Below are 11,902 nucleotides of genomic sequence, written 5' to 3'. Positions count from 1 at the left end.
TATATATATATATATATAGAGAGAGAGAGAGAGAGAGAGAGAGAGAGAGAGAGAGAGAGAGAGAGAGAGAGAGAGAGAGAGACTAACAAATTGTAAAAACTCACCACATTCTGTTTTACTGGTTTGAAAAACACCATCAATCACTGTCAAACAAAATTATTGTTTTATGCCAGCCAGACGCCATGTATCCCAAACGGGGTGGCCAAGGGCTTAGAGTTAATTGTTTTACAGGGAGGGGCACTAGTCCTCCACCAACCCCACTTGACATGTAGGGAGAACGTTATGCCAACAGCATCTGGTGTTCCCAGGCGGTTACCCATCCAAGTACTAACCAGACCCAACATTGCTTAACTTCGCTGATCGAACGGGAAGCGGTGTACTCAACGTGGTATGGCCGTTGTTATATCATTATTATAAAACATTTTACCACCGTTAGGCCTGCTCTCATGGGACAATATCAGCATCTCACAAAACAAAATACAAAATTATATGCATAGTATACAAGTAGGTCTAAAACAGTATTACGTACTATCACATTTCCTTTAATGTTTCCTTAGTTTTAGTCATATAAATCAAGGTATCATTTGTGGTAGGTGGGGGCGCTCACCATCCACTCACTTGATGTAGTGCTGCTCTCGGATGTCTGCCCTTTCCTCTCCTCCATCCTTCTTTCCTTCCATCCTCTTCTGTCTTTCTTTCCTTCATTCTTTCCTCTTTCTTCTGCCTGCGGGTGACTTTACACTCCCTCTTGTGTCTTTCTTTCCTTCATTCTTTCCTCTTCCTTCTGCCTGTGGGTGACTCTACACTGAGTGACAAGCAAAATGGTTTCCTGTACACCAGGAAACCATTTACTACGCTGGGTGGTAACCATATAACCAGATTTTGGCTCCTGGTGGTTTAGTGGGTAATAAATGTGCTCCAATCGGATTGAACCGGTGAAGGTTTATATCCAAGGGGTGGTTGGGGTTTATTGCTCACGTAATACCTCTCAAGGATGAGTGAGGCTGGTCACTCTCATCTTAAAAGCCAGGACAAACTTTCCTAGCCCCGGGCTCCTACGCTCCTCATGGGGCAACGTAGGATTAGATGATGGATGGATGGATGGATCAAAGTATCATCTTACTTTAACCAGGAAATAATGAATTGAATTGTGAAGGAAAACCAGCGCCAAGTGAAGAAGGCTATATGGCAGCACTACATCAAGTGAGTGGACGACGGACACCCCACATACCACTTATAATGAGTGCTTGGATGTAAGTGTGGGTTGGTTGAGGTATATGACGTTACGCCAGTGGAGGCGGAGGGATGGATAGTCAACAAGTAAGGGCATTGAAGAAGAATAAGGAGGGGCAGCAACATTCAGTGGTTTTCCAACATCAGATTTACGTATCATCATAGCTACCTTTAATCCCCTGCTATTTGCCTTGTTATACGCCTTTTCCACAGCCTTAGATGCTACAAACATCTTTTGATCCTCCTCACATGCCTTCCCCATAACCTGCAGTAATACAAATATTTGATTCACTCATCCCATACACACAGAAAACCATATTCATATTCATTACCTACAGTTTGCCATTATTTTTCCACGTACCTTTCGTATTAAATAATTTTTCTCAAGATTCGCATGGATAAAACGAAATTCGATTTGCGTACAGCAGCGTAAATAAGCAAAACTCTGTATGAAGACGCACACTTTTTCTTCTACCCGAAAAATACGATTACTTTTCTAAAATTGTGTTTTTAAAGGAAAAATTAATTTACAAGCCGTCATTTTTATCATCTTTCTCATCAAAGTAAATACCTTTGTCACCCAAACCTGGTGTTTCATAACCAATATATTTTTACTATTTGCATTACATTCCAAATTTCAAATAAAATATGAATTGGAGCTAAAACCACTGATTTAGGAACTAAAGATTCAAACAGCGTACTCACCAAAATACCACTGTTGTGATGTTTTCCATGTCAACTGGATTCTGTATTTTTCCTCACACTCACTTCATTCTGGGTCTCTATAGACTTGATTCGCTACTGAGTACCTACTGTCTTTGTTTTACTGTCATTCCCGATTCTATCATACTTGTTTTTTTGACCTCTTTCCACCTTCTTCTTTCAACCTTTTGGTGTTCTCTTCCTTTTTTTTTTTTTTCCACTCCTACATGTCTTTTCACTCGTTCCTGTCTCTTCTTTTCCCAGTTTCTTAATGTTAGTTTCAAGTTAGGCAAATAGTTCTTGGAAAATTGTTCGATTCCCAATCTTTTTCCATTACTGATCGAGGTTTTAACATTACTCGAGCCTCCAAAGAAAATAACATTCTTTTTCCTCATCTCGTAATTTTTTCCGCTATTTTTTTCTTTCCTGTCTTTTTTCTCATTTTCCTCTATCTTTCTTCCGTCTCTCCACTGCTTTCTCTCTCTCTAAATGATTTCACGTTTTAAAAATTTTTCTTGGAAACTATTTGATTCGTATTTACTTTCCCCTATTGTCTGATATTTTAAGACCACTACCACATCACTTAAGCTTCCAAACAACACTGACTGATGTAAGGCCGTGGACCACGGCGTCTGGGCAATGGAGGGGCTCAGTAATTGAAGCAGTTGTATTGAAACAATTCGCACACTGACCCGGAACAACTTCAAATTTAATCCCATCCACCACGTAACATGAGCTTCCAAACACCTCTAACTAGGACGTGTTTCTGTAGGTGATTGCAGGGCGGTTCATAATTATACACTTTACTGGGAAACTTTGGTCACTAAAAGGGAAGATAGTGTTATGATTCCTTAAAAGATGGCGTTGATTGTCACCATGTTGTTGTCTGCATTGTTTACATTCTGGAATATACACACGCAAGAGTGATGGCTGGAGTGGGTGTTCGGGCGAAGTAATTGTCAGCACTCTGTCTCCAGTCTCGATACCTGAAAAAGATAATTCACAATAATTAGCAATAGACACTATTAAAAAATAATTATGTAGATGACAACTACTAGTTGTGTCAAACTCCTGAACAAGTTCAACAAATTTACGGTTAAGTAAAATCATAAATGACTGAGATGACCAAAGATAATCTCTGATGGCATATGAAATACTATAGTAGTCTAGGTATTAGTTTTCATACGTTGAAATGATTATTTAATAATGAGGGTAAAAACATCGTGAATGACGCTTTACTGAAATCCTAGTTCAATATGGATTACTGTTTTAAAAGATTGGTTATCTAAAGAATATTAATGGGTCATTTACATTAAAACAAGCACAATATTACACGAGGCGGAAGCTGTAGAACTCTGATTAATTACCTTCTGTCAATTACTTTTGTAATACTGTTTGGTGTTGTGTGCTGTAGTGTGATGTGGTGTGTTACCACGTGGTGTGGTGTCCCTAAATTTTACGGGAGTGAAGAAAATCCGAAAATCATTAGTGAGAGACGGACCGTCAGGATCACTCCTTGAGATGCTTCCTTATGAATAAATGGTGAGGTAGAGGTACGAGAGAGCCACCTAAGCTTACACAATTAAAGCCTACAGACTAACAACACGCGACAAAACTTTTCCGCACCGCCTCCTCCTACGCATCCATTCAGCATGTATGTAAATGTATCCTGCTCATTACTGGGTTGCAGATGTAGCCCAGCCAGCACACACATGAGCATACAAACACACTCATATCATACACATGAACATGAATATTCCAGCAATAATGAGCCATTATGTACACCCCACACCTCACAGCACACACAAACACTTACATTGCCGTCATCCACACACTACATGTACACCCCACACCTCACAGCACACATCAATATTTACACTGCCATCATCCACACACTACATGTACACCCCACACCTCACAGCACACACCAACATTTACACTGCCATCATCCACACACTACATGTACACTCCACACCTCACAGCACACACCAACACTTACACTGCCATCATCCACACACTACATGTACACCCCACACCACACAGCACACACCAACACTTACACTGTCATCATCCACACAATTCAAATACACCCCATACAATAAGCAGGCGAAAGCAGAATATGTTTACTAATTCTGATACACGGGAAGAAGACCTTTGATATGCTTTTTTTATTTTCTTTTAAATAACTCTTCCGTAACAATTAACTTATCACTACGATGACGTCTCTATTTTCTTGTTTTTATTCTGCTTATAAAACTCGTATTTCGCTGGATAAGTATATCATGGTCTTCATTAATCCATTCACTACTCGGATGGTGTTGGACAAGAACTCCTTCACGCGGTGGCACCACTATAACCCGGGGGGCACCAATGCCTGCTTATACAAACGTCCCACAACTCCCTCCCTGACCCCCCATGCTTAGGAATGGCGGACTACAGAAGAAAGCGAGTTCAGCTTACAGTCCACCGTTTCAATTTCAAATGAGTCCAGGGTCACAACAGTAACAACGACGTTCAGTTTCATTTTCAAATGAGCCCAGGGTCACAACAGTAACAACGACGTTCGGTTTCAGTTTCAAATGAGGCCAGGGTCACAACAGTAACAACGACGTTCGGTTTCAGTTTCAAATGAGGCCAGGGTCACAACAGTAACAACGACGTTCGGTTTCAGTTTCAGATGAGTCCAGGGTCACAACAGTAACAACGACGTTCGGTTTCAGTTTCAAATGAGGCCAGGGTCACAACAGTAACAACGACGTTCGGTTTCAGTTTCAGATGAGGCCAGGGTCACAGCAGTAACAACGACGTTCGGTTTCAGTTTCAGATGAGGCCAGGGTCACAACAGTAACAACGACGTTCGGTTTCAGTTTCAGATGAGGCCAGGGTCACAACAGTAACAACGACGTTCGGTTTCAGTTTCAAATGAGGCCAGGGTCACAGCAGTAACAACGACGTTCGGTTTCAGTTTCAAATGAGGCCAGGGTCACAACAGTAACAACGACGTTCGGTTTCAGTTTCAAATGAGGCCAGGGTCACAACAGTAACAACCAGTGACTATATACACGTGTATATAGTCACTGGTAACAACGACGTTCGGCTCTTCACAGGACAATATAATCGTATGAGGAGAGAAAGTCACAATTAAACAGACATCCTCGGGCTGAGTAGGTAAATCTTTTGATTACGCACGATTTATCATTGTTACATTTGCCCCCTGTGGCGGGGGGGACACAACCTGGCCGCACTATGGGGTGGTGCTACTACTCTGCGGCCGGGTTGTGTTAGGAAGAATACTGCCACCGTATTCCCTGCGTGTCGTAAAAGGCGACTAAAAGGGGCGGGGTGAGGGGACTAGGGACCCCCTCCTCTGTTTTTTTAGTTCCTAAAAAGAGACAGGCCAGAGAAAGGGACGGGGGATGGAGTTATCCCCGTACCCTGAAGATTGGGTCTATGAATGTGCGTGGATGTAGTACAATTGAGGCTAAAAGGGAGGAGATTGGGAGAATGTTTGTGAGAAGAAAGTTGGATGTGTTAGCTTTGAGTGAAACGAAGATGAAAGGGAAGGGGGAATATATGTTTGGAAGTGTGAATGGAAGATTGTCAGGTGTTGATAGAGGAAGGGCAAGAGAAGGTGTGGCCTTGTTAGTGATTCCGGAAGTGCAGCAGTGTGTGATTGAATGGAAGGAGGTGTCATCGAGACTGATGTGGGTGAAAGCGAAATTTGAACGTGAGTTGTGGGTGTTTGTGAGTGCATATGGGCCTGGTAGTGAAAGGGATGAACAAGAGAGGGAGTCTTTCTGGAATGATGTTGATGAGTGTCTGCAGAGTTTTGGAGCGAATGTGAATGTGGTAATGATGGGAGATCTGAATGCTAGAGTGGGAAATGTAGCAGTTGAAGGCGTAGTTGGTATGCATGGTGTGCCTGGAAGAAATGAAAATGGGGAACGAATGATAGCGATGTGTGTTGAGCGAGAGATGGTGATTGGGAATACGCTGTTTGAGAAGAAAGATATTTATAAGTATACATGGGTGAGACAGGAGGGTGGAAGGGTTGTTGATAGAGCCTTGATGGACTATGTGGTTGTGTCTAGGAATGTAATAGGAAGATTGTTGGATGTGAGAGTTCTGAGAGGGAGGGTGGAGGTATGTCTGACCACTACCTGGTGGAGGGAAAGTTAAGAGTAGGTAAGAGATGGGTGAGAGCTAGGAGGGTTAGGTGTGGCAGGGAGGTTTTGAAAGTGAGTGAGTTGGATAAAAGAGAGAAAAAGATAGAGTATCAGGAGAAATTGAAAGATGAGTGGAACGCAGTGAAAGATCGGGAAAATGGCAGCGTGGAGGAGGAATGGCAGTTGTTTAAGAGTGCTGTGGTGGAGCATGCAGAAGAGGTGTGTGGTGTGAGACGTGTGGGTGGTGGTGTAAGAAAAGGAAGTGAATGGTGGTGCGAGGAAGTAAGTATGGCTGTGGCTGAGAAGAGACGTGCATATGAAGTGTGGCTGCAGAGGAAGGATGAGATGTCATATGAAAGGTATAAGGAAAAGAGGAATAGAGCGAGAAGGGCTGTGCGTGATGCTAAAGTGGCAGCAGATGAGAGGTGGGGTAGGCGGCTGACAGAGAATTTTCAACAGAATAAGAAAATGTTTTGGAAGGAGGTGAAAAGGGTGCGAAAGGGAGAGTCTGGAAAGGAAGAACGAGTAAAAGCAGAGGATGGAAGGATGTTAATTGAGATGGATGCAGTAAGGAAGAGATGGGCAGAGTATTTTGAAAGATTGTTAAATGTAGAGGAGGAAAACGTGGCTGAGATTGTGGCAGATAGAAGGGTGCAAGGAATAAATGTGTTGGGAGAGTTGAATGATTCTTTGATCACGAAGGAGGAAGTGGAAAAGGCAGTAAAGGAGATGAAAACAGGGAAAGCTGCAGGTATGGATGGGTGTGCTGTGGAATGCCTGAAGGGTGGTGGAGTGACTACTGTTGACTGGTTAGTAAGATTATTGAATGTGTGCTTTGAGAAAGGTATGGTGCCAATTGACTGGGCAAGTGCTTGTGTGGTCCCGTTGTATAAAGGCAAGGGTGATAAGTATGAATGTACTAGCTTTAGGGGTATAAGTCTGTTGAGTGTTGTAGGTAAAGTGTATGGTAGAGTGTTAATTATGAGAGTTAGAGAGGGTACAGAGGGAGTGATTAGTGATGAGCAGTGTGGCTTTAGGAGAGGGAGGGGATGCGTTGATCAGGTGTTTGCCGTGAGACAAGTGTGTGAAAAGTATTTAGCGAAAGGCAAGGATGTGTTTTGGGCATTTATGGATTTAGAGAAAGCGTATGATAGAATTGATAGGGAGGCTTTGTAGACTGTTTTAAGATTGTATGGACTTGATGGTAGGTTACTAAAAGGGGTGAAAAGTTTTTATGTAAATAGTAGAGCGTGTGTAAGAGTGGGAAATGCTGTGAGTGATTGGTTTCCCGTGAGAGTGGGGCTGCGACAGGGATGTGTGATGTCGCCTTGGTTGTTTAATATTTACGTGGATGGTGTTGTAAGGGAGGTGAATGCAAGAGTTTTAGGTGGTCTGAGTCTGGTAAATGTTGATGGAGGAGAGTGGAATCTGAAGCAACTGCTGTTTGCAGATGATACTGCATTGGTGACTGATTCAGAGGAGAAATTGAGACAGTTGGTAGAGGAGTTTGGAAGGGTGTGTGAAAGGAGGAAATTGAAAGTAAATGAGAATAAGAGTAAAGTGATGAAGTGTACGAGGTTGATAGATGGTAGGGGGATGAATATAGTTTTGAATGGTGAGTTGCTTGAGGAGGTAGATTGTTTTAAATATCTAGGGTCACATGTTGCTGTGGATGGAAGAATAGATGCAGAAGTGAAGTTTAGAATTAATGAAGTAGGAAAGGTGCTGGGAGGAATGAAAAAGTGTTTAAATGTCGTTCGCTTAGAATGGATGTAAAGAGAAGGCTGTATGAGGGTGTTGTGGTACCGACTGCATTATATGGGGCTGAAACATGGAATATGGGTGTAGCAGAGAGGAAAAGTTTGAATGTAATGGAGATGAGATGTCTGAGGAGTATGTGTGGAGTGACGCGTATGGATCGAGTGCGAAATGATGAAGTGCGAAGGAGAACTGGAGTTGTTCGGGAGATGGCTGGTAGAGTTGAGCAGAGGGTGTTGCAATGGTTTGGGCATATGGAGAGAATGGATAATGAGCGATTGGTGAAAAAGATAACTAGATCTGATGTGAGAGGTGTAAGACTGAGAGGAAGACCACGAATAGGATGGATGGACAGTGTGAAGAGAGCGCTGGATGCGAGACGGATGTCTGTTGAGCAAGGAAGAGTGGCTGTGCGTGACAGAAATAAATGGAGAGAAATTGTGAATGAATAAGTGATGACGCAGCCCTGAGGGGATATTCTCCCGCATTTGGTCTGATCAGCTAGTCAGGTCAGGTGCGGGTAAGGGGATGGGTCTGTTATGATGTGGCAGGGGTAAACCAGTTCTGCTGTCGGGCCCTGCTGTGGATGTCACTGCTTGCATTGCGCAGTTGACCCTTGTGCGGTGTGATGCGGTGAGGATCTGTCCGTTCTCCCCTTTGGGGCTCAGATGCGAATGAATGTGTTTGAATGGATGAGTAAATGGAGAGTGAGTCGTCCTGTCTCGGCTACCTCCCTTTCCTTGGGGGAAGCAGCCTAGGTATATAGATAGATAGATAGACATTGAGTCAGTGGATGGTATCATGGTGGGTCCCCCCACTTGACTCTATTCTGAATACTGTCTGAATAACTAAGAAAAGCCATGCAACAAGGGACAGTGCGTGGTGTGAGAACCTACAGGAATACTGTATTCAGTAAATGGTAGTAGTGCATGAACCAAAATCTCTAGAAAAAGAAACTGTAGCTGAGTAGAAGCATGACTTGTAATGGAAGAATTATACCCTCGTCCTGAAAATGTTTATTTTGAGGATGAAATAATTTCACCCAAGTCTAGATCCTATTCACATACCCGAAGTGGGTCAAGGAATGAAAAGATTCATCCTCATAATTAAACTAAGTTTCTTTAAGCCTGAATAGTTCCTCAATTTGAATGTATCACGACACTGCAGAACAAAACACATGGTCAGTAATGCTTCTTATAACACGACTCAGAGGGTCATTTGTTACAATGCCACCACTTCCACCAACACTTGACTAAGGTGATGCGATCTGTAAAGAATAAACGAAAGCAAAAAGTGGCACGTAAATATTTGCGATACAGTGAGTACATGAGGCATAATGGCACTGGATGAGGCAACACTGGCTGGCCCACTAAGTACTGAATTCCAATCTGTCCAGGCTGGAGGCGCCGTGCTGGAAATATGATGGGACTGGATTGTGCAAGGTGTGACAAGCGTTTATGCAAATTGGCTTTGTGTTCATAAAGGTGAATATCGACGAAAAGAATATTGGAGAAATCTTGAATGTGAAAAACACGGACAACCAGTGTAAAGAAAGCAATTCAAGGGATCTCCAGAGGCAACGGGAAAATGACAATAGTTAATCATCTACCACCACCTAGATGTGACACATGAAAGAGAGAGAGAGAGAGAGAGAGAGAGAGAGAGAGACAGACAGACAGACAGACAGACAGAGAATTACTGCCCTCTTACAGTATCTGTTCTTCTTCTGTGCCTTTATCTCCAGATTTCTGTCTGGTCATTCTATACCTGCTGTTATAGACGGCCACCGTTCTTCTCCTTGGAGTGTCTGTAGTACTGTTCCTCAGGGCTCTGTCCTATCACCAGCTCTCTTCCTTCTATTCATCAGTGAGCATCAGAGCTGTACATCTAACTCCATTCACTCATACGCTGCCTTACATTTCCATCCATTTCCTGCACCTTCCATCTCAGCAGTTACTTCAACAAACAAGGGGTGAGACAATGGTATTCTTAATGCTTTACTTGGTTCGTATCTCTGATTAGGGTAAAAGTAACCTTGTTGTTCTTAATGCATCAGAAACTCAGTTCTTACATCCTTCGACCCGTCAAAATCTACCACAGGAATATCCCCTAATTTTAAACAATACCCAACTCAATCCTGCATCATTTCTGAAAATACCTGGGGTTTCATTCTCAAGGGATATATCTTGGAAACATCATATTACCTCTCTCGTAAAATCTGCTTCCAAGAAATTAGGCGTGCTAAGCCAACTCCTTGCCTTCTTTACCTCTGTACAGTTGTTGACTTTATGAGGGGTTTTATTTGCCCTTGTGTAGATGTGGCCGCAGTGAAAATGGACCCAGGCTCGAATCCCCGTTGGGACAGGGAACAGTTTAAGGATCTGAATTTCATGAAGCAAACTTTACTGATCTTTCGAAAAAAAAAAATGCCGACATGTAGTAAAAATACCCCCTTTATACCAATACACCAGACCTGTACGAAACAGTCTTAGCATAGATTCAGTGTGGTAGGAGGTGTTAGCGTCAAAGGGGTGACTTGTATGTGTATGATATGCAGGAGGACTATTGGGCCTTAGGAGCAGACTGTGAAGCCTAAGCCCAGAGTCGCACGAACAAAAAAAAAAAAAAAAAAAAATATGGGGGGAGGCTCCACATACAGCTCTTCTCAATAGGGTGGAGTTAAAAGCTTTCCGTCATTATCATTCTCCTCGTCTTACTGGCTCCTTTCAACTTCTATCTCTTTGCCGCACTGTTGCATCTTTATATCTTTTCTATCGCTACTTCAGTGGCCACTGCTCCTCCGAACTGTCTTCTTGCATCCCTCCACCACTACGGCGGGTGGCAAAGTACCCGTCTAGCAGCAAACTCTCATCGCTTTTCTGTTCAACTCTGTAATTCAAGAGTTAATCTTTAATTCCAGTCTATCATGTATGCTACGGGTCAACTCTGGAACTGCTTTCCTTTGTCTGTATTTCCTACTACCTATGACCTCCAGTCTTCTAAACGCAGAATGTCCAAGCATCTCGAAATGAACGGAAGTTGTCTCTCTATTATCGTTTTAACATTTTTCTTTACGTGAACAATTTTCGGCCTTCTGACCTTCCATTCCTTCTTCCTTGCATTAAAAAATATATATATATCAACTCATCTGGAAAATCAAAAGACATCAAGGCAAGAAACCATTCCTGATATACATAAAAGTATTATATTTTGATGCATATGGACGTTTAATAAATTTAATAATTATAATCTAAAGCACCCGGGTTCAGTAAATTCAGATTGGCCGAGACAAAAAATTATAGGCTTATTTGTTAGTTCAGAATAATGGATAAGAAAGAATAATTCATAAAGTTTCCTTTTCTATACTCGAAAATAAAAATTTCGATATTTCTTTATAAGTATGTTTTCTCTCTTGTTCCCTCCTCCCGCCTCTTAGAGCAGAGGGAGTAGTAGGCAGGTGTGCATCATAATATCTCTTATCCCTGTCTTACACACACAACCTTCAAATTTAGCATAATCACTTTTAAGTTTTGCTATATGCATATGCAATGCAGTGTTACGAGATATGGTACCGCCGCGAGGAACGGTGTGGGGCAATATCTTACTGAGTGTGTGCAGGTCCTTTTTGTAGGTAATACCACATCAGTCTCGTGCTGGAAGTGCTCATATGAAGGTGTGTCTAAGCTGTCCGTGGCGATGTCACTGTTTGAACCAAATGCCCATATCAAGTTCATGTGCAAGCTGGGAAAGAGTGTTGCAGGAACACTACAAGCCTTCCCTCCTCCCATTACTCCCTTCTTCCCTCCTCCTGCTTCTCACCTTCCTCTCTTCCGTCCTACCTCCTCCCAAACCTGTTTATTTACTTTCTGCCGTCCCTTCTTTCCATATCCTCCTGTTCCTCCTTACCTCCTTCCTGTCACTTTTCTTCTTCTTTTCAATCTTTTAGTTCTTTATCTTTTACTCCAATTTCGCTCTCTTCACCTCTCATCTCTCTCATATTCTTCTCTCCTATAATCCTCTTCCTTTTTATATACCCCCCACCC

General features: G+C 42.5%; 1 non-coding gene across 1 annotated transcript; it reads right to left on the bottom strand.

Moving 5' to 3' along the window:
• Window positions 1-283: 283 nt before the first annotated feature.
• On the bottom strand, window positions 284-402 carry LOC145418479 (5S ribosomal RNA). Its single transcript, XR_013900697.1, has one exon. It is a non-coding gene; the product is annotated as a 5S ribosomal RNA (ribosomal RNA).
• Between the last annotated feature and the right edge of the window lie 11,500 nt (window positions 403-11,902).

Source organism: Coenobita brevimanus, chromosome 114 (assembly GCF_032717465.1).
Source record: "Coenobita brevimanus isolate Jiangsu-jjx chromosome 114, ASM3271746v2, whole genome shotgun sequence".
Lineage (NCBI taxonomy): Eukaryota > Metazoa > Arthropoda > Malacostraca > Decapoda > Coenobitidae > Coenobita > Coenobita brevimanus.
The sequence above is the reverse complement of the archived record's forward strand: the minus strand, read 5'-3'. Positions and strand labels throughout refer to the sequence as shown.